General features: G+C 41.2%; 1 protein-coding gene across 4 annotated transcripts in view; it reads right to left on the bottom strand.

Annotated features, from left to right (window-relative positions):
- Positions 1 to 22,152, bottom strand: part of LOC110856326 — a 71,883-nt gene that overhangs the window by 31,460 nt on the left and 18,271 nt on the right. For all 4 annotated transcript variants that reach the window (XR_004836233.1, XR_004836234.1, XR_004836235.1 and 1 more), the window contains one exon: positions 8,436 to 8,578. The gene's annotated coding sequence lies outside the window, so the exon portion shown is untranslated. The remainder of the gene's footprint in view (positions 1 to 8,435; positions 8,579 to 22,152) is intronic.

Here is a 22,152-nt window from a genome sequence, read left to right as displayed (position 1 = left end):
ATTTCCTAGGTTGGAAAACAGTCTGCAAAGTATTAAGTATGTAGGTGTTGCTTGCTTACTTAACTGTGGAGCAGGAGGAGAACAAGTCGACGAAAAGCATAAACTTTGCTAATTACATTACCTGCTTAAGCTGCCTGGCTGGAGATGAGAGATACGACACGAACGCGAGGAATGGAGAAAACTTTCTGCCATACATAAGAGACTGTATCGTACTTCAAGCTTAGAGCTTAGCTCGGTGACAGTGGCCGCGGAAACCGTGGGGACATTTGGGGATATTAACATTGTAGGATGGGGGGAGGGAAGGGTTTATATAAGATGGGGAGATGATGGCCCATGATGGGGACATTGTCCCTCTGTCCCCCCGCTTCCGCGGCCACTGTACCCTGATTATGCAGCCTTGCTCTGGATAAGAAAAAGAAGGAGGCACGTGAAGTCATGTCAGGAACACAAAAGTGTCGCATTTTCACTCGTATTTGTTCACTTGTAATTGAATGAAAACGAAAAGAACTTGTTGATTTTGCAAAATAATTTACTTTTATCTGTGTCTTTGCTTAAAATTCTTTAAACGGGGCTTGTATTTGAGAAAGTTGAGTCGACTTTCTTAAATAAATATGAGTTGGATATTGCATATTAAATTTTCTGGACTCATAATTACACCTGGCGGAATATTAAATACATAAAAAATTGTCACCTTGAGCTAAATAAATAGTGAAATTGATGTTTAAACATGAATTTCAGTCTGTTTAACTATGATGACATATCTATTACATTACACGTTAAACATTTCGAAATGTTGGCAGCCTCGAAGTGTCTCGAAATCTCAAGTAAGTAGTGGAAATTTTGAAGAGAATATTACTAGAATTTCGAAACTATCGACCTTGTATGTCTAAATATAGGATAATTTCGACCAAATATGTATTGTATAATGGTTGAAAAACCCTGATAAAATTGATTAAACTTGTGTCCCCTCTCTTTCGACCACTTTCTCTTGTCACCACCATGCACTTCCTGGTATCGGTGTCACTTTAATGTCGGGATATTAAAATATGTACGTCAATCATCAAAATGCTACTAAAAAAATTCATGGTGCAGCCTTTTTTAGCCCGAGTCAGGTTGTTAGTGAGATGGGCGCGACTACTGCAACTTTTTTTATATTTTTCGATATATTTTGCTTATATTCCAACTTGACTTTTAATTTTGCATGGTCCACGTGTGTGAAAAAGTCGATTAGATAAGTTTTACCAGTGTAATCGATATATAGATAGACAGAGAAACAGACTTACAATCATGCCTGGTACATAAGCCCTTACTCGGGCTAAAAATTCTTAAAAAACTTATCAGTTATTACAGAAAAATGTCTCCAATTGTCCACTCTCTTTAACCACACAAGTACCAAGCCCACGTGCCCTTCCTTGCACATCATATCGACCCCAATAATAATCAAGGAAACCAAGGTATTAATTTCTTATCCGGCACATGGAACGAAGCAGTCCCAGCTATTAAAATAATTCATTTCATCAGTCAAAATTCCAGGGCACACACACTCCACTCGGGCCGGTCGTATATAATCATAACCATAACAATAGACTGACGGAGGAAGAGAGCAACTAAAACTAAACTGGAGCTAACTAAAAGTAATGAAACCTTTATCATTTCGCGTCGTGGTTGCTAGAGCAAAGCAAGTCTGGTGGTGGGTGGCAGTGGCCGCGGAAGCCGGGGGACATGTGGGGAAATTACCATGGAGGGACAAGCTTATACAACATGGGGAGATAATGGAGACATCCAATAACCGTAGGGACATTGTCCCTTTGTCCGCACTCTTCCGCGGCCAATGTTCCTTTAGCATTATCAGCACCATGTAACGTTTACACAGAGGGGCCGCGGAAGCCGTGGGGACATTGAAATTATAGGATGGGGGAGGTAGGGGTTTATAAAACATGGGCGCATGATGGGGACATCGAACAACCGTGAGTCCGCGGCCACTGATACCTTTCACGTGTGATATATAGTGGCCGCGGAAGCTGTGGGGACATCTGGGGACATTTCCATTGTAGGATAGGGGAGGAAGGTTTTTTTTTACATAATATGGGCAGATGATTTGGACATCCAACACCCTTGGGGACATTGCCCCTCTGTCCTCCCCTTCTTCCGCGGTCCCTGTCCTGGGTGGGATGTTGTCGGGTGATGAGATATTTGTGCCAACAAGATCATCTCATTAATACTAAAGTACTTTCGTTCGGGAAGTGAAGGAATGAGCCCCCTTCTGTTTCGTCGCGATAATATGAAAGCAACGCGACGGCGAGGAGACGGGGAAGAATCCTGTGTAATAAGTGGTGATGTGATGCAATGCGATGGGATGCAATATCATTTTGATGGCTATCACTACCCGCTAGATGAGAATATTAGGAAGGGAAACATGAATAATGTGTTTGTCCCCGGCATCAAATTTCTACAGGGAAACTTTGTTATTGTGAAAGCCTTCGTTCCGAATTGGACTTGAGACTTGTTCTCCCTTTCAGATTGCTGGCAAACCAAACTGAACAAGAAAAATGGCGGATGACAAGAGAAGAAGCGATTTGTTTCGAAATAGTGTACAGTGTTTCGATTCATTTCTTGCACTGGAAATGCAAGAAATGCGGGAAATGGGGAAAGAAACTGGGAGAAAGTGCGAGAAATTTGCGGCATCTAGCCACGCGCTGTATTTATGAAGTATGCGCGGAAACGTTTAGTTTCTTGCGCGTGCATTTCTTGCAGGTCAAAATACCTGCAAAAAGACCACTTTCTTGCAAGTGTTAAGTAGTAACTTTCACCTGAAACAGTGGTAAAAACGATCAAAATTCGGGGAAAAACGAGGTCCAATTTGCTACATTTCTTGCACTGTAAAGCAAAAAATGCAAGAAATGGGAGGTGTGAAAGAAACTGGGAGAAAGTGTGAGAAATATGCGCCATCTAGACACGCGCTGTACGAAATATAGCGGCGGGATTTAATTTCTTGCACCTTGCATTTCTCCCAGGTCAAAATAGTTCTCTAAAAAAACCACTTTCTCCCCATCATTTCTTGCAAGTGGTTATCCACTTTCACCCGAAACACTGCGCCTGCAGGAAACGTGTAGAGTGGAAGAGATGCTCTGTTGCTGTATTCCATCCGTCTCTAGCTCTTTCGTTGATAGATTGGAATCATAGAATCACTTTTATTGCAAAATTCATGAATTTCCTTGTTGACTCGACTGAACTTCTCGGGATTGAGTTGACTCTCACAAAATTTGGAGAAAGCGTTAGTCTTATTTTTATGCTGGTGGAATATTAATGAACCGAGTTCATCGTAGTTGTACATATTTATACGACACCTTTTCACTGGCCCACTTTCAGACGTACGTACGTATTTGCAGTGAAATTCTGTACTCAGGTTCGGAATGCATATTTTATTTAAGGTCGTCGTCGTCGTCGTCATGTGCAAAACTGGACATTTTCTCCAGCAACGATCAATATGGACATGAGCCAATTTGCTGCAAGTGGTAACGGATGCAGTGGCAGTACAGCAGTAGCAGTTTGACTCTTGTTTGTTACAGAGTCAGTGGCCGCGGAGGCTGTGGGGACATGTGGGGACATTGCCATTGTAGGATAGGGGAGGGAGGGGTTTATATAAGATGGGCAGATGATAAGGACATCGAATAACCGTGGGGACATTCCGCGGCCACTGTACAGAGTCATCCCCCTTTTATTATGCTAATGATTTAAAGACTGCAAATTCGAAAGTTTCTCTGGGAAAATTGGCCGTATGGGAAAACGATTTAGCAGCAAATAGCTATCATTATATTATATGACCCGATATACATACACATACCACGATAGATATAAGTATCTAGATACAACAAACATTTTTGCAATACTGTGCAAAATCACTAACCTACCCAACAACGTACAAATACATGAATTGTGCCCCATTACACTGGCCTCCTATTATGTCCCCTTGAAACTTTTATGCCCATTACGAAACCAATTTTCCTTTGAAGTAAGTCGCAACTTTGTAGTAAACAAGGGCAAATCTCGCTGATTGCAGATTTGGCACACCATCGTTCGTTGCAGAATTACGGAAAGGGCATTTGTCATCAATATATATGGTATATGAGATGATTGAATTTCACTAGAAATCATGCGATAAGCTTGGCCCACCATATTTTCAAAGTTTTCCACACCACTAATTCTCCTCTGGTTAAAGCAACTTATCTTTGGGTTAGTTGATATGCAAAGTGTCAAACTAATCCATATTTATCGTGGGTGCGAACCAAACCAACAGCGAATGAAACGAACCAATTTATGTATGTAGAAAGAAAAGTGATGATGGTGGTGGTGGCTGGTTATGTGGTGACAGTGATATTCGCGGATATTTGAAACTTGGAATTTGAAACGCAAAAGTGTTGACAACAGATTAAAGATAAAGTTTTTGGATGCAGTGAGGAGGCTCATGTTCCAGAGGAGTGGTGCTGGGCACGAAGTCGAGTCAGATTCGACTCCGGGTCTGAATCAGAATTCCTGTTTTTTAGAATTTTCCATGCCATTTTCGAATCCGAATCCGGCATTTTGTGATTCGAAACTCCAGCCTCGTCAATATGTAAGAGCCTTACGCACAATTCCGAGTCCGATTCGACTCCGGGATTCAAATCCTGATTGAATCTCGGAATCCAAGTTCAAATTCGATACCCTGTTTTTTTAAATTCGTCAATTCCGAATATGAATCTGGAATTTTATCTGGATTCGACTCCGACCTCGTTCATAAGAGTGTTATGCACGAATCCGAGTTCGATCCGACACCGGATTTCGAATCTCGACTCCGAGTCCGAAATCGACACTCTGTTTTTGAGGATTCACCCATCTCTACCCCGAATCTGAATCCTCCATTTTCGAATTCAACTCCTCCACCAAATCCGGACTCATGTGGAGCACTAAATATTTATTCCAGCAGCAGAGAGCAACGACTTGATTCCATCCAAATTCTGCAACACACTTGCAACATCAGTACACACATACATAACACTTGATTGTGTACTGCAGACTTTGTCAGTCTGCTCATGTCGATGTCTCCCATCAGTGCATCGCATCTTCTTCCCCGATAGTCAATAAATAATCCAAAAAAGGTCTCGATATGTGAGCCCATCATACATTTTAAGAGAGTGTGGAAACTCGCCAAGAGTTGATGCTGATGCTGATGCGAAACTCTTCTTCTTGGACAAGATTTTATTGGAGATTTCTCATCCATCAGCAGAAAAATTGGTGTTTCTGTAGCGTGTCAGTTTTACGACAATCTGCACCGTTAAACATTCCTAGGCTCGAGTTACAAAAGTAGTCATTTAACAGGTCTGGTTTCTAGCTATCTATCCGTTTCTCAAGTTTTTTTTTCCAGATCACGTAAAACGACGTGTCCATATGACAAAACGAGAGTAATGATGTGCACTTTTTTTCTCAAAATCGTACCCTACCAGGCGCCGCGGAGGGAGGGATAATGTCCCCACGGGTATTCGATGTTCTCACCATCTGCCCATCTTATATAAACCCGTCCCTCCCCTATCCTACAATGGCAATGTCCCCAGATGTCCCCACACCTTCCGCGGTCACTGCTTAGTAGGGATTATCTCAACTATATAGCTATGCAGTGGTCGCGGAAGCGTGGCGACAGAGGGGCAATGTCCCCACGGTAGTTCGATGTTCCAATCATTATATATTAACCCTACCCTTTCCTATCCTACAATGTTAACGTCCCCACAGCTTCCGCGGCCACTGCCTCCTCCAAGTTTTATAATACTGATCGAAATAAAAATGATGCACGTTACAGATGAACACGGACTAACAACCAGTGGCCGCGGAAGCTAGAGGGGACAGATCAACAATGTCCCCATCATCCGCCCATCTTATATACATAAACCCTGCCCTCTCCTATCCTACAATGTTAATGTCCCCACACCTGTCCCCCCACGGCTTCCGCGGCCACTGCCACCTCCAAGTTTTATAATACAGATCGAAATAAAAATGATGCACGGAACGTACCAAAAAAGACATACTAACAACCCGTATATTTATTATCGGTAAAAAGAAAAGGCGGCGGCATGAGATGACGATCATCTCGTAAATCTTCATTAGATCCTTGACGCTCTAAAACTCTGAGGAGACATTAACTTAAACTTAACTGGAGAAACTAACTAACTAAACACCGCTTCTTCGATTCGATTGAATCTTTTCTGTCCGAACATGTTTCTGGAGTCGCTTTATAACACAATTTTACTAACATTGGATGTGAAATGTGTAGAAAAAAGTGTAAAGAGAAGAAGTAAACGCATTTTATGTGTCAAGAAAATTAAGCGGCATCTTAACTCGGGCTTCGGCCTTAAATTGAAGCCTGTCTTTTTATATGAAGAAGCCCCATAACGTAACGCTTGTCAAGCAAACTTGTGTAAAATATGGGCACAATATTCAATTCTGTCAAATCCTTTCTCATTAATGTAAACTTCTCCTATCTGATGTGCTATAGCTGCATAGCCGTGAGTATGCTTATTAGGTTGTGTCAGCTGCTTATTGGGATCGTTTTGTCCGTCCGTCCGTCTGTCTGTCAGCAAGGTATCTCGAGAACGCTTTGACATAATTAAACGTTGTTTTCGCCATTGTGCTTATAATTTTTAGTTTTCGGTCGAGTTTAAAAATGAGGTCAATCCGACTACCCCCACAGCGCGAGGGGGTGTGGTCCAAAATTAAATGGAACCTTAATTTCCATGTGGGGTGTCATTTTAAAGGAAATTTCACCACGAAATCAACCCCATCAATATTTTTTACCTCCGACCAACCCATGACCGTGAGAAGGTCAAAGGTCACTAATCATATAACTTTCATATCATGTCATTTTGCATTTTACTGTATAACGCCACTTTATTACGTTCATTTGAGACGGTTTACTTACACCCTTCTGCCACGGTTCAACAACTCTTAAGGACAGTTAGGAAGAAGAAAAGTAAACTTTATGTCCTTGGTGGGAATCTCACTTTTTCATCGCAAACCCTTTTCCCCCCTGCAGAAGAAGTTTTCAGTTTCCATGTTTCTAAAGTGGGGCACACCTAGGGTGTCGTGTACCTAAATTGAAAATTCTCGTATACATAACTTCTCCACCATGAGATATGTATCAAGCAGAAGATGAATTTCGTACGAGTTTTGCTTACTACTCACAACAGTTTGGCGTGATCGATCTGCTGCTTCTACATTAAATATGGCGACAGTGGCCGCGGAAGCGGGGGGAGGGGACATTAAAATTGTAGGATAGGGGAGAGAGGGGTTTATATAAGATGGGGACATCGAATACCGTGGGGACATTGCCCCTCTGTCCACACGCTTCCGCGGCCACTGGAGCCCACGACGTTCATATCTCATCTGTATGTACGAGCAGTGGCCGCGGAAGCCGTGGGGACATGTGGGGACAGTAACATTGTAGGATAGGGGAGGGAGGGGTTTATACAACACGGGCAGATAATGAAGACATCGACATTGCCCCTCTGTCCACACCTACGCTTCCGCGGCCACTGTATCCATGTCGAGGAAACGTACTACGAAATGTTACTCGTGGCGGTGACACATTTGATTTTGCGAGGAAATAAAGTTTGTTGAAAGATGAGGAGAATTTTAATCCAAGATTATGAAAGATTCACGTGCGTGCATAGCATGGCTCCCTTTGACTTGGCGATTAGTTCACATGAGTGGAATGGGGAAGAGATCCTTAACGGATAGATGGATGAGAGCTCATTTCCGATTTTACGAAACATGCAAACCTAATTCCACAAATTTCGTGGGCTTCACTGCATATCACTTTGATCACTCAAAAGAGAGATGATGTTTGCTGAGTGGCAATTTTACCAAACCCAAAAACCCACCAACTTTGTAATAGTCGTTACTCTATACAAATGAGATTTTTCCAAGTTAAACTAATTGTATGTGTGTATATATGTACGCAGTGGCCGCGGAAGGGGGTGTGGACAGAGGGGCAATGTTCCCACCCACGGTATTTCGATGTATAAATCATCTCCCCATCTTATATAAACCCGGCCCTTCCCCCTATCCTGTAATAATAATGTCCCCACGACTTCCGCGGCCACTGTATACGTATTCGCCGAACTGGGGTTAGTCTAGTTGTCATTAACTTTTTCATTTCGTTAGTTCTGCATTTTGTTTGTGTTTGGACGCTGTGCAATCCTCATTCCAGATTGAACTCGGTAATCCACGCAAATTTGATATGAAACAGATTTCTCTAAGCTAAAAAAGAAATCTCTAAAGCTGCTTTATGTAAATGTGTACATCTAACACAATTTATGAATGTATATAATAAACTGGTGAATATGAATTCCAAATTTTTTTATGAATGCGATGTTACGATGATCAAAAGATTGCTGTATGTCACTCACCACAAAAATGTGTCGATTCCTTATCGAAATTCCTCCTCGCGAAAAAGTAGTCCAAAAAATGATGCGGGATCAGTATTTTAGAACTTAATGAGAATTCCTGGTAGGATTTACACCAGTGACGACTTCTTTATTCGCGTGACACGCTGCAAAACAGAAATGAAACGTTATTAACATTTGTTACATGTCACAGTGACATTCAATCAAACGGAGAAGAAGGCGACCCGATTACATACACGAGTCAGTCATATTTATCATTATGTAAGTAATACAGTCACCGAAAACTGAGTCATTTGGTTTACCATGCATGCTTATTATTTACACGGATAATGTAATATGTGAGCTGATACGTTCCAGTAAGTGATCCATTCTTCTTGGAATTATCGGGCTCTGTAGATTTGTGACTCAACAAGTGTATTCTACATGTCATTTCGTCACTTTTGTGATGATTTATTTAACAATAACAAGATTCCCTAAGTAGCCTGGGCTTGGTGACCAGTAGCCGCGGAAGGGTGTGGACAGAGGGACAGTGTCCCCACGGTTATTCGATGTCCCCATCTTATATAAACCCCGCCCTCCCCTATCCGGCAAGATTAATGTCCCCACAGCTTCCGCGGCCACTGCTAGAACAAGGGCTAATTAAACGACGTATGAATTCTTCTCTGGCATAAATTTATCTTGTAACTTAACACTGTAAGTAAATGCACAATTAAGCTGCCAAACTTACATAAGTAATTTGAGCCAGGATTTGCATTTGACATTGTTCACATAATCATGCATTAATTCACCCAACGGAAAACCGCAGAAGGAGCTTGGAAAGATTAACTCGAAGTTTGATAACAGCTCTTCATTTGGCGAATTCAAACCCAAAATCTGCTACTTGGAAGGGATTTTAGTACTGATTTCTAACCATATGATTGTACAAATCCGTCATAAATGTTGGCCTCTAGCGACTACATAAATGCAAATTTTCCAGGCAGCTTCAATCAGGTGAAGTTACGTATGCACCAAGCTGAATCTGATTACTGCCAATTAACGGCTATGAAATGAGTTAAAGACAATAATGAATCAGAATCAGACAAAAGCAGGCATATGTATGTTTGTTTGAACCGGTCGGCATTAAATTTGTGAAACAGAAACATAACAATATGGCCAAAGGTTTCACATTCTGATTACGCAATCAGGGTAAAAAAAGAAAGCTGATATCTCTAGCTCATAAATAACACGAAAGAATCCATGTGTGGACCCGCAGTGGCCGCGGAAGCTGTGGGGACATCTGGGGGCATTAACACTGTAGGATAGGGGACGGAGGGGTTTGTATAACATGGGAAGATGCTGGGGACATCGAATAACCGTGGGGATATTGTCCCTCTCTGTTCCCACACCCTTCCGCGGCCACTGTATACACATGAACCCATCCCTGGAATAATGAGCATGAAATAAAATAATTCAGTTACAAACATGCATCGGTTCCTGTTACATAGTGACGCCTGAAACAAACCAGAGGGACCGATGTCATCGAGTACAACTAGAAAATCGAGTGAAAACCTGATGACAATTATGGGAATCAGTGTGATGCGACATGAAATTTTGCAGTGATGCAATCCTGCCACATTCCCCAGTTCAAATCAACATTCCATCTTTCTCTCTTGTGCGACTGTGACATTTGATTGTGGTCATGGCTTTACGTTTGAACTCGAAAACCACACATTATCATATGGCGAGCAGAATCATGTATGTACAGGGACCGCGGAAGATAGGGGGCAATGTCCCCACGGTTGTTCGATGTCCGCATCATCTCCTCAACCCATTCTTCCCCTACTATCCTACAATTTTAATGCCCCCACAGCTTCCGCGGCCACTGTGTATGTATGTATTCAACGGGACCAAATGGAAATGCCAGACCGGAGAAGAACAAACATGTCACGACAGAAGAGAAGACACGCAACCATTACGTAAATGTCGCAGGGGTAGTGCAGTTCAAGCAACGCATTACTGGAATAGTAGTAAGTTGACTTATGAATAAAAATCGGTAGACAGGGATTTTGTGAACATGACCAAATTGTATGTATGGACACACTACAAAATCCAGTGATAAATGTGACCACATCGGTGATAGACATTGTTATAAATCGCAGTTATTGATTCTCGGTATTAAAGTTGTTACCGGCTGGTATTAAAATTATACCGGTCCGTAAAAATTTGCTGTGGTAAAACTTTATACCGAGCTATTACTATACGGTATTACTTATCAATATCACTTTGGTATTAGAGTCATATATGAATACCGCTTGGTATTATTTTAATACCGGATTTCTAAGAAATTCGGCCAAGCTAGTGGTGCGTGTTCCCACGTGGTGATTCCACCACTGTAACCAAGCGGTGACATATATTACCAACTCGGTGATAATCCAGTGACAAAATTTCTCAGAGTGTATGCTAAGCTAAACCCTAATCCGAGAAGGCTGACATTCCAAACCTGAAGTCTCTCAAGAGCCGGAATAAAGGGCATCGCGCGTGCATACACTCTTGACATGGAACTTTGTCGTGAGCGGAGAGGACTTGTCATTCGGGGCTCTTTTTTTCCCATCGAGTCGAAAAAAAGAGGAAAAATCCTCTCCAAAAAAAGAGTCAAAATCAAACGAGTCGGACAGAAGAGCAGACAAACATAACTCTTTAGTTCGGCAGAAACGTTTCATGTATGTACACACTTGAGACAGAGCGATGCATGTTTTCGTAATCCAACACCCAATCTCACTTGAAGTTCAAGATTCTGGATTTTATTGTAATCCGAAAAGATTCTGATGTCAGTTTCAAATGCGTTTTTGAAGTTGTCTGGGACACTTTACGCAATCCTCGATCTCTCATCAGACGAGGGGGACGATGAAAGTCCATGAATCTTGTTTAACATGAAAATGCGTACGTGCAGTCCACATTTTTTGATAAATTCAGAAAGAGTGTGGATATGATGTGGGGACAAAAGTGAGCTTGGGGAAGTGTAATGTTTTTGACCGAGGTAGGCCTTATGGAACCGTCATGTCGGTCTGTCTGGCGACAACTCATGAGCTCGACTTGAAATTTGGTACCAATTTCGACTTCAAATTCGAAAAAACTGAAATTTTAAAATAATTTAAAAAATTGAATTACATTTTTTTCGGAACATTCCTAACAATTATGAATACTAGCCTTATGGAACCAGCATGTCTGTCCGTCTCGCAATAAATCTCGCTAATCTCATCATATCGACTACAAATTTGTCCAAATTCAAATTTGTAAACATAACTGAAATTTTGCATACCGAATTACATTTTTAGACTTTTTATCATTTGCATTTTTTGATGTAACATTTTTGCTGATTTCGAATACCAGCTGGGTCATCTCACAAAAATTTAGCCTGACTCGGGCCTAAATCACCCCAGTAATTTTTGTCCTTGCGAAACTTCCATCACGAACAAAATCACGGTTTCCTGTGAGACTCGGAGTATAATTCCCCTGTCTCACTTTATCTCTCCGGGTTGAACTCTGGTAGTGAACATTTTCTCAAAATTGGAATAAAGTAATAGGATAAAGAAGACCCGACCAAATGAGAGCCCAGGATGAAACTGCCTGCCGGAAATTACCTCTTCAAGTCACTTGGAAACGTTAAGCATGTGTGTGGACTGGTTTCCTCTTCCACTCTCCACGGACGATGAAGAGCACTTCCATAAAGTATTGAATGTGTGTGTGTGTACGTAATAATGGCGAGAAATCAGTGGATTCCAGTGTAAAAATGTACATTAACCATGGGTACTTACAATGCGATGGTGTCAAGTGTGACACTCTGATTTTGATGGAATTTTGGAATTACGAAGTTCAAGTCTAAACAACCAACGTTTCTTGACGCAGTTTGTACGATGGTTGGAATTTTTGCAAAATTTCTTAGGTCAAAGTTGAAAAATAGGCGATTTTTTGCAAGCGAAAGAACCAAACTCTACTGCTAATAATCACCCATTTTTCAACTTTGACCTCAAAAATTTTGACAAATTCCAAACTGCGTCAAGAAACGTTAATTGAACTTCATAATCCCAAAATTTCCACAAAATCAGAGTGTTACACTTGACACCATCCCCTTGTTAGTATCAAGAGTTACACTTAATGCGAACAACGTAGGTTCTGAGCACGTAAAAATGTGTGTATCTTTATCCAGGTTCAAGGGGGAATTGAAACATGGACACGCCCCTGCTGAGCCAGACCAATTGAATCTCAAATGAACAAATTGTACGGTTCTCTGTATCATTTCCTGGACAAGTGATTCCGGATCTGATTCCTTTATTATTAACTTTTTCCCCTTCTTTTTTTGGGTAGAGATAAACGCAAAGGAATGATGATTTACGGGAAGGAATGCTTGAATTATTATGCCGAAACTTGTAAAAATATGTGCTTTCCTGGCCGTGGGGACATCTGGGGACATTAACATTGTGGGATAGGGGGAGGGAGGGGTTTATATAAGATGGGGAGATGATGGGGACATCGAATAACCGTGGGGACATTGTCCCTCTGTCCCCACACCCTTCCGCGACCACTGCACAGAGTTACACTTAATAAGGGCAACGTAGGTTCTAAGCATGTAAAAATGTGTATTTATCATTGGCTGCGGAAGCCGTGGGGACATTGACATTGTGAGATAGGGGAAGTTAGATGTTTGCATAACATGGTCACATGCTGGGGACATCGAACAACCGTGGGGACATTGTCCCCCTCCGTCCCCACACTTCCGCGGCCACTGATACACTCACACACACGAATGTATCCTGTTACACGAAAATTCTCGGAAAACTGTAACATTTTCTTCCTTTGAAGATTTAAATGTTTCAGAAAAAAAGTGTCCTTATTTGCTCAAAGCATCTCTCTCTCTCTCTTTTAGCCAGAAAAGATAAGCTTGTTTATTTATTGAGCTAATTTCATGGAGAAAACTATTAACTTTTAAAGCTTAGAAGGAGAAGGAACTCGAGCCCTAATTCGAGTTTATTTACTGTGACCTATAAACTTACAAAGTTTTATCCATCTAAGCAAGTAACCCAGCCAAACACAACACCAAATTTTTCATGCGTTACTTTACTTCTGGTTAAACAACCTTCACATTTAGTTGACGAGTCAAAGGTTAAAATAACAAAGGTGACAGGACAGATATTTCGCTTTATCTTAAAAAATACATAAAAACTCCGTGACGGAAGTGGTTAATCTTTTAATTTCTACGTTTCACAAGTACAACAATATTTATTTTATTTTATTTCTATATTTATATTTGTTTAAAATAAGACTTCCTCTCGAGAAGAAACACATCCCCCCAGAAAAAGAAAAAGGAATAAGCTGAATAAGCTCTCTTTGATGATAACAACCTCGCACGAAGTGAAATGAAGGAAGCAGGTTGGTAAAAACTATACTATGTACATGGAGTAAGTTTGCTCAGTGTTTAACCGACCACGTGCAAGAAATGACGGGGAGAAAGTGGTTTCTTGCAGGGAAATATTTTGACCTGCAAGAAATGTGAGGCGCGAGAAACAATGCGCATCGCTATATTTAATACGGCGGGTGGCCAGATGGCGCATATTTCTCGCACTTTCTCCCAGTTTCTTGCACCTCACATTTCTTGCATTTCTCGCTTTTCTAATGCAAGAAATGTAGCAAATTGGACCTCCTTTTCCCGAATTTTGATGTTTGTACCAGTGTTTCGGGTGCAGTAAGCAACCACGTGCACGAAATAACGGAAAGAAAGTGATTTTTGCAAGAAATGCCAAGCCTACTTCCCGCCGCTATACATACTTCATACGGCACGTGACATACATATTTATCCCAGTTTCTTGCGCCTCCCATTTCTTGCCTTTCTCGCTTTCCACTGCAAAAAATATAGCTCACCCGCAACCCCCGAAACACTAAAGTCACTCACTCTCTCTTTCTCTAACCTTTTTGTTAGTCCGGTCTGCACTGCACACACAAGTTTGAAAAATGTATTTATAAAATGCAACACACAACACGACAAAGGAAGGCCGCAATAGCTTGCGAAATGTATACGGCGATGTACATTATTCTCCAAAACCTCACAAAAAACCGCATTTATTTTACTTGCTTGGTTGGTTGGTTGGCCCTCGCGCATATATATTGCCTCCAATCCAATCCAGCAACAAACAAGATCTCTCCAACTCTTTGAGATTTAGTATGGACCGAGGAACGAATTTCTTTACAAACATGTGTAATAGCTGGTTGGTGTGCATGTAAACGATATTTTGCTTTTCGAATGCATGCATTCTCTGAAATATTGAACAGTAAAGCAAAAGACCCAAGACGAAGACAAAGTTAAACGACTAAATGCGTCTAAATGCATGAAATATGTCTTTCAAGAAGGAGAAGAGGAATAATGTTTTCAAACTGTTTTTGTTCTCCAGTAGAAGTAGATCTGTTTCCAGGCAGGCCCGAAAGAAAGATTCAGGGGTGGGCAAAATACTGGGGCAAAATAGAGTATTTTGAGCCTGGTTTTGACACAGGGTTTGGATTTTCGGGGGTGTTACACCCACAAAAAGACGAAAATCTACGCGGAGAAGGCTTACGAAAATTCAGGTTTTGTGAAGAAATTGACTTTTTATCGCTGTCAAAACGCTTCATTTTTTTAAATCGTGATTTTTTTAAATCGTGAAAAGAATTTATTTTCACAGCGATAAAAATTCAATTTCTTCGCAAAACATACATTTTCTTCTAGAATTTCTAAAAATTTTATCGCTGTCAAAATTCTTTATTTTTGAAAACTCGCGAAAACAATGAATTTTGACAGCAATAAAAAGTTATCTTTTTCATAAAAACCTGTATTTTCGTACGATTATTGCCTTTTCCAAGTAGATTTTCATCCTTTTGTGGGCGTAACAGCCCCTGGAAATCCAAACCCTGGGAAGAACTGAGCTCAAAATCTACATATTTTGCCCACCCCTGCCAACATTATATGTACATACATACATACATATTACATACATGCATGCAGTGGTTTGGTTGACACGCTAAAACTTGCAAGATGCACGACTGGAAATGAATCGATGTCTGGAACACGACTAAGCATCCAGCTCAAAATGCATTCACTTGGCGCACAACAGAGACAGTTTTAGTAAGTGGATTACTATTTCGTAGATAACTTAAGCCTGGATTGAATCTGTTTCTCCCCCGTAGTTAAGATCAGATTGGGTGTGCATGCATCTTCTTCTCGAGACATGAAATATATGGATGTACGACTTAATCTGCAGTTGGAGGAGGCGACTTGTCTTCTTGGGAAATATGGAAATTGAATGGTACTTGTTCTCTACTACTGTGCATACTGGAATAACTGACAGGATTGAAGTTTAAAGCACAACATTACAACCGACTTATTATTATTTTACTACCGAGCACACAATTATTACCAAGATTTTCGTAATGACTATGTACATACATACATTCATCTTATGTCTCTAAACTGCACGAGGTGCTTGCAGTGGCCGCGGAAGCTTGAGGAGACAGAGGGACAATGTCCCCACGGTTGTTCGATGTCCCCATTATCTCTCCATGTTATACAAACCCCTCGCTTTCTCCTATCCTACAATGTTAATTTAATGTCCCCCCAGCTTCCGCGGTCACTGGATTTTTGGTAAATTCTTCGCACTGCACTGTAACTACTTAAATATTAAAATATGCATAAAACTAATGGCAAATTAAATACGAGATCATTACACAACGTTAATCTTTCCTTCAAACAAAACCGACTCGTCCATCTCTTAATGGAGTGGAATTCTCTCAAAGTATTTTTTTTCAAGGGTGGGACCCCAGTCATAACAATGAAGTTCTTCACTACGTCAAAGTCAAAAAGATCATTTATTTATATTCAGTCAGGCAGTCGGAGAATTAAAAAAAATGGAAATTTACTTCTGTCCATGAGAGGAGATGAACTGATGAAACGACAAAGTGATAAGTGGTGGTATGCTTCCTGAATTATTTAGACGAGCACCATGATCAAGTGTTTCTTTAACTTGTTGTAAAAACAATGCTTCACTCGGAAGAAAAACTCGAGCCAACATTGTTTCACGAGACGAAAGTGGAAGCGACAGGTAAATCAACAACTAGCTGCATTTATTTTATTTACAGTGGCCGCGGAAGGGTGTGGTGGACAGAGGGACAATGTCCCCACGGTTATTCGATGTCCACATCATCTGCCCATCTTATGTAAACCCCTCCCTCCACTGTCCTACAATGTTAATGTCCCCACGGCTTCCGCGGCCACTGGGAGAGTTCAGGCTACTCAAATGTATGTACATGTTGCAGTGGCCGCGGAAGGGTGTGGACAGAGGGACAATGTCCCCACGGTTATTCGCTCTCCCCATCTTATATAAACCCCTCCCTCCCCTATCCTACAATGTTAACCTCCCCTCATGTCCCCACACCTTCCGCGGCCACTGGCTACAACTTTTCTCCTCCATACATCTTGGTTTTATTAACTATGGCCGGAAAACAATGGGAAAAATCATCATCGTCTCGTCATCAATGATTTGGACAACAACAACGTCGGCAAAATCAAAGCCATTGGAAGCCGAAATACTTAACATGATCGTCAGAAATATTAATAACTTTATAATCTGCAATTTCATCTCATTGCTCAACTGACGTTTAAATGCTATCATTCATTTTAAATGATTTGTCACGTCTAAATTTGACTTTTGCAAGTTGGTTGGCTATCAATAATTTGATTTACATGTTTTTCTCAGCACTAAAATGCACATCAAATATTTACATACATCAACTACTCCTGATTCACTACTTCATTCATTCATTCGAAAAGAGGTTACGACGACGACGGGGGATCAAGGCCTTTAAATAAAGTTAAGTTTAAGCCGTGTATGTAAGTCCAATCAAAATTGTGATATTGGATAAAGACCATTTTTTCGTCACGTCGTCTCTTTACTTACTTTCACCAAGAGAGAGAGGGACCAATTTCTATCGTTACCTTTGCATGTGTATGTAGGTATATCCACCCCTGGCAATTTATGAGGTCTTAAACCAGCCCAAATTTGAACCATTTTGAAACAGGGACAATTTAGGACGGCGTAAAAAGAGAAATTTCCCCAGAGAAGCTTCAACTAGTCACACCGACGACGAGGAGTCCTCGCAATTGTAGGAACTCGGTCTCTGATGAAAGCAAAGTAACCGTTTGTCATGAATAAAGTCAATATTGGGCCTTCTCACACAGTGGCCGCGGAAAAGAGGGAAGGGGATCAGGGGGACAATGTCCCCACCCACGGTTGTTCGATGTCCCCATAACCTTATATAAACCTCTGTATCCCCCTATCCAACAATTTTAATTTTCCCACATGTCCCCACACCTTCCGCGGCGACTGATCTCCCAGCCAAGGAAACGTACGTAACGTCTCCCACTTCCCTCTCGCTAATGGAGTGTGCAATGTACCAGGAGGAGTTCAGGCGTATCATGGGTCAAAAAAGTAGAACTTCTTCGTCTTCTTCTTTGCGATGAGATGGAATGAAATGGATTTTGCTTCTTCACTTCTTTCCTCTTCTCAGCCAATATTCAATACTGAGTGCGGAGGGATAATGTTCGTACGTACGAGAGAAAATGTAAGGATTCTGTCAGGAATAAATTCACAAAGTAGGGAACTAAATGGTCATCGTGCTTGTGTTTGTGTGTCAGCAATTCGATACGTGCATGCACAGTTATCACATCTTTATAAGGAGGGTTTAGATACTCTATGTGGAATATAGCGAGACAGTTGGGAACAAGATTTTTGTGCGGGACGAAGTTTTTTAGGCTATTTTTATTTTTTATTGGGGTCAATTGATACAAGGGCTAAGGCAACTCATCGAAAACGTAATCGTCGAAGGGATAACTCGTCGAAAGGATAACTCCCTGCTATAACATTAAAATGACAAAGAATTCGAATAACTATGGTCTGATTTTTTAAACAAGACACTTTTTTACATGTAAAGCTAATGGTTTATTTAAATAATCAAACCATAGCCCACTTTGTCATGCTGTACAAAAAAGTCGTGTAGCCAAGTGTCTCGCTATTTATAATGGACAGTAGCTTTTTAAACATCTTCATGAGTCGATTTGTGCTCTTTTTTTCCTTACCAAAGTACGCGTAAGTGGTACACAAGGAGGCAACTAATGCCACCCGCTGTGTGTGTGTGGTAGTTGTCCATGTCCACAGAACGACAGGCTTCTCTCGATAACGTCTAATTCTCAAAAGAGTCCTCCGATGAAAAAAGAGTGTTTTCTCTTCAAATAAACTTATTTTTAACAAACCGTTCCCCCCTTATCGACGGATCCGCTTTCACTTTCAACGCTCCCACTCCCAGATTGATACATTTATTCAATCATGATTCCCTCCAATGAAGGATGTTTTACTGGTTCATATAAAATTCTGCCATAAAATAACTCTCTCGGTGTAAAGAAAATGGGATATTTTTGGCAGATTTCACATCCTATAAACACCTTTTTTACGGCATGGTGCAGTTTTCTGCAGCATAATTCTCTAAACCTTATATCCTCGTGTAATTCAATGTCAAACAGTTTGGGGGAAAATGTAAATTTGCCGATGAGTATGCAGCAAGTGAAAGTGAAATTTTGCACGAGGAGAAGAAAGTAGCCTGTGAAATGAAATGAAGACGTGAAATAAGTCCTTGTCGGGGTGAGAGTCCACATTTATCTCTATTTTGCAAAATTTCTCCATAATTTTGCACAGCGTGAGATGAACGAGACGAAACAAGCGAGACGTGTGGAGGGGAAGATATACAGTGGCCGCGGAAGCAAATGGGGACATTTATTAACATTGTAGGGTAGGGGAGGCCGGGGTTTATATAAGATGGGGAGATGAAGATGCGGACATCGAACAACCGTGGGGACATTGTTCCGCGGCCACTGCGGACATAGAGTGTAGAGTATAAGCCCTTTGACACAATTATGCATTCCGTGAGCGAGTTGTGACTACTTTCATCCAACACTATCTACTAGTTTGAAAATGGTGATAGTTTAGTTTCTTGTCCCGCAAAACAGCGCATTTCTTCTTCTTTTATATGGTTAATAGAAAGCATAAGAAAGCGAGAAAGGAGGAGAAAGCGAGAAACGGGTTTATGCGTTCTTAAGGTTTTTAGAGCTTTCTACTTTTTAGTTTACATTATTTCCTCGGCTTAATCCTTCAAGCTTTTCCGTCGTGGTGGAGAAATTGCTATTTTACTTGAGATTCATAACCGAACAGTGGCCGCGGAAGGGGGGGGAGGACGCAGAGGGGCAATGTCCCCACGGTTGTTCGATGTCCCAATCTTCTCCTCATGTTATATAAACCCTTCCCTCCCTATCCTACAATATAAATGTCGTCCCAGATGTCCCCACACCTTCCGCGGCCACTGTTCAATACCAACCACAATGCACAAAAAAGTACGTACATACATAGATCTGCAGTAGAAGTATGCGAATCCATGTTTTTCCCTTCCCCTTCCTTCCTTTTCGCAACATTACTACATTTTATCGCCATAATTTTTCTACATGTCTGTCTACTCCATCCATATGTAAATTATTCATGTTACACATTTATACTCGATTCGCGAAATTATCAAAAGTTTAATGGTTCGAATTGCAAGAATTGAACGAAAGGTATGTTACGCTGGTTGCTTAATTCGAATGAATTATTGTGGTATTTGATGCAATTTTCATCCGTTCAGGTTGACTGAGCTTGGTTAAATTGCCTCCAGTTTTTCTGGTGAAAACTCCCCGAAAAATTTCTATTCAGGCCAAGTAACAAACATGTTTGCAAAAAAGGGTTATCAGTACCGACCGAAGCGCCCATTTTACATTTTTTTTTGCCCAAGGGTATCAGAATGTTCGCAAGATTTCTTTACGGCGTATGTATGTATGTACACAGAATTTTTACATAGACACACACAAAGCGCGGGGATACAGTGGCCGCGGAAGAAGGGGGGACATCGGGGGACGTTAACATTGTAGGATGGGGGAGGAATGGGTTTATATATGATGGGGACATCGAATAACCGTGGGGACATTGTCCCCCCTCTGTCCGCGGCCACTGTGTACAGAGAATTTTTACATAGATACAAAGCATACTGAGTACTCAGTGGCCGCGGAAGCAGTGGGGACATTGGGGGACATTAACGTTGAAGGGGAGGGGAGGGAGGGTTTATATAAGATGGGGAGATGATGCGGACATCGAACAATTGCCCCTCTGTCCCCACCCTTCCGCGGCCACTGCATGTGTATCCCTACTTCCACAAGTTTTATGTATTCTGCGGTAGCAGGAATGGCACACATACTCATAAAAGATTAATACAAACTTTTGCAACATCCATGCATAATATTATTAAGTTAACATGTACGTATGGCCGGCACGGAGGAGAAAGTAGGAAAATGCGAAATCATTCTCTCCGAAATTCGGGGAATTTCGTTTTGTTCAGGATAACAGAACAGACTCAATTTTGCTTTCCCTTTGAATTTTTCATGTACAGCAATTTCCGTTTGTGTTGATCCAATGCCCGAAGCGGTGTGGTTGATTGTGCAATTAATGCTCCTTTCATGTAGCTCTCTCCTTTATCCCGAAACACTTAAAACTAAACTTTTGTCCGTCCACATAAGAGGAACAGGAGGTATGTACATGCATATTTAGGTTCCGTGTATGTACATATTTTAATAGTGACCATTAAAGTAAAACCAACATTTTAGTAGGGATTTGAACAGTGGCCGCGGAAGCTGTGGGGACATCGGGGGACATTAACATTGTAGGATGGGGGAGGGAGGGGTTTGTATAAGATGGGGAGATGATGGGGACGTCGATTAACCATGAGGATATTGTACCTCTGCGTCCCCTCAAGCTTCCGCGGCCACTGGTAAGTGAAATTTAACCACTGGATCATCACCGAGAGGTGAGTATTTATGTGAGACTTGACCAGCTGGTAATAATATGTCATATCGGAATTACCACGTGGGAACACCCACCACTAGCTGGGTGACAGTCTATCACCAAGCAGAAACATAATGGTCACCGGATTTTTTAGAGTGTACGAATTTCCTTGCCATAACTCGTAGTCACACCTTTTTGTGACATAACCCTGCCTTTGTCCAGCTGGTATGCCTGCACTTTTGAACAGCTGTCCAAATGAATTGATTATTCGAGAAGTGTGATTACGCCCAATTTACTTAACTTATGTTGGAAACGTCTTATCTAATACTTGAAAAACAACTTGCTTAGGACAGATAGATAACACGTAATTTATGGTTAAGTTTCTCGTGAAAATATGCACTTATGACCAAAAACCATTCGAACCTTAATTGCAGGATGTAAGATAATTGAGGGCACGAACTTAATGTCCGGTTTACATACTTGAAGAGAGTTTCCACTTTAAATTATCCTGACATCCAACAAGCAAACAAACATTATACTCACCAATAAATCAATGCACCAGAAAAGTCAGGTCTACAAATATGGAGAAGGTGATAATGAAACCATCAACTTTTTAACAACGATAACCTATTAAACACGTTGGCATAATAAGATTAAAAGTGTGTACATAGTTTGATTGCATGTCGGTGGACCCGACACACAAGATTTTGAAATTTTGAAGGTTCCAGTGGCCGCGGAAGGGTGTCCTGGACAGAGGGACAATGTCCCCACGGTTGTTCGATGTCCCCATCATTTTCCCATGCTAT

This window comes from Folsomia candida, unplaced genomic scaffold (genome assembly GCF_002217175.1).
Source record: "Folsomia candida strain VU population unplaced genomic scaffold, ASM221717v1 Fcan01_Sc015, whole genome shotgun sequence".
NCBI lineage: Eukaryota > Metazoa > Arthropoda > Collembola > Entomobryomorpha > Isotomidae > Folsomia > Folsomia candida.
Note: the sequence above shows the minus strand (reverse complement) of the source record. Positions and strands in the feature narration are given on the sequence as shown.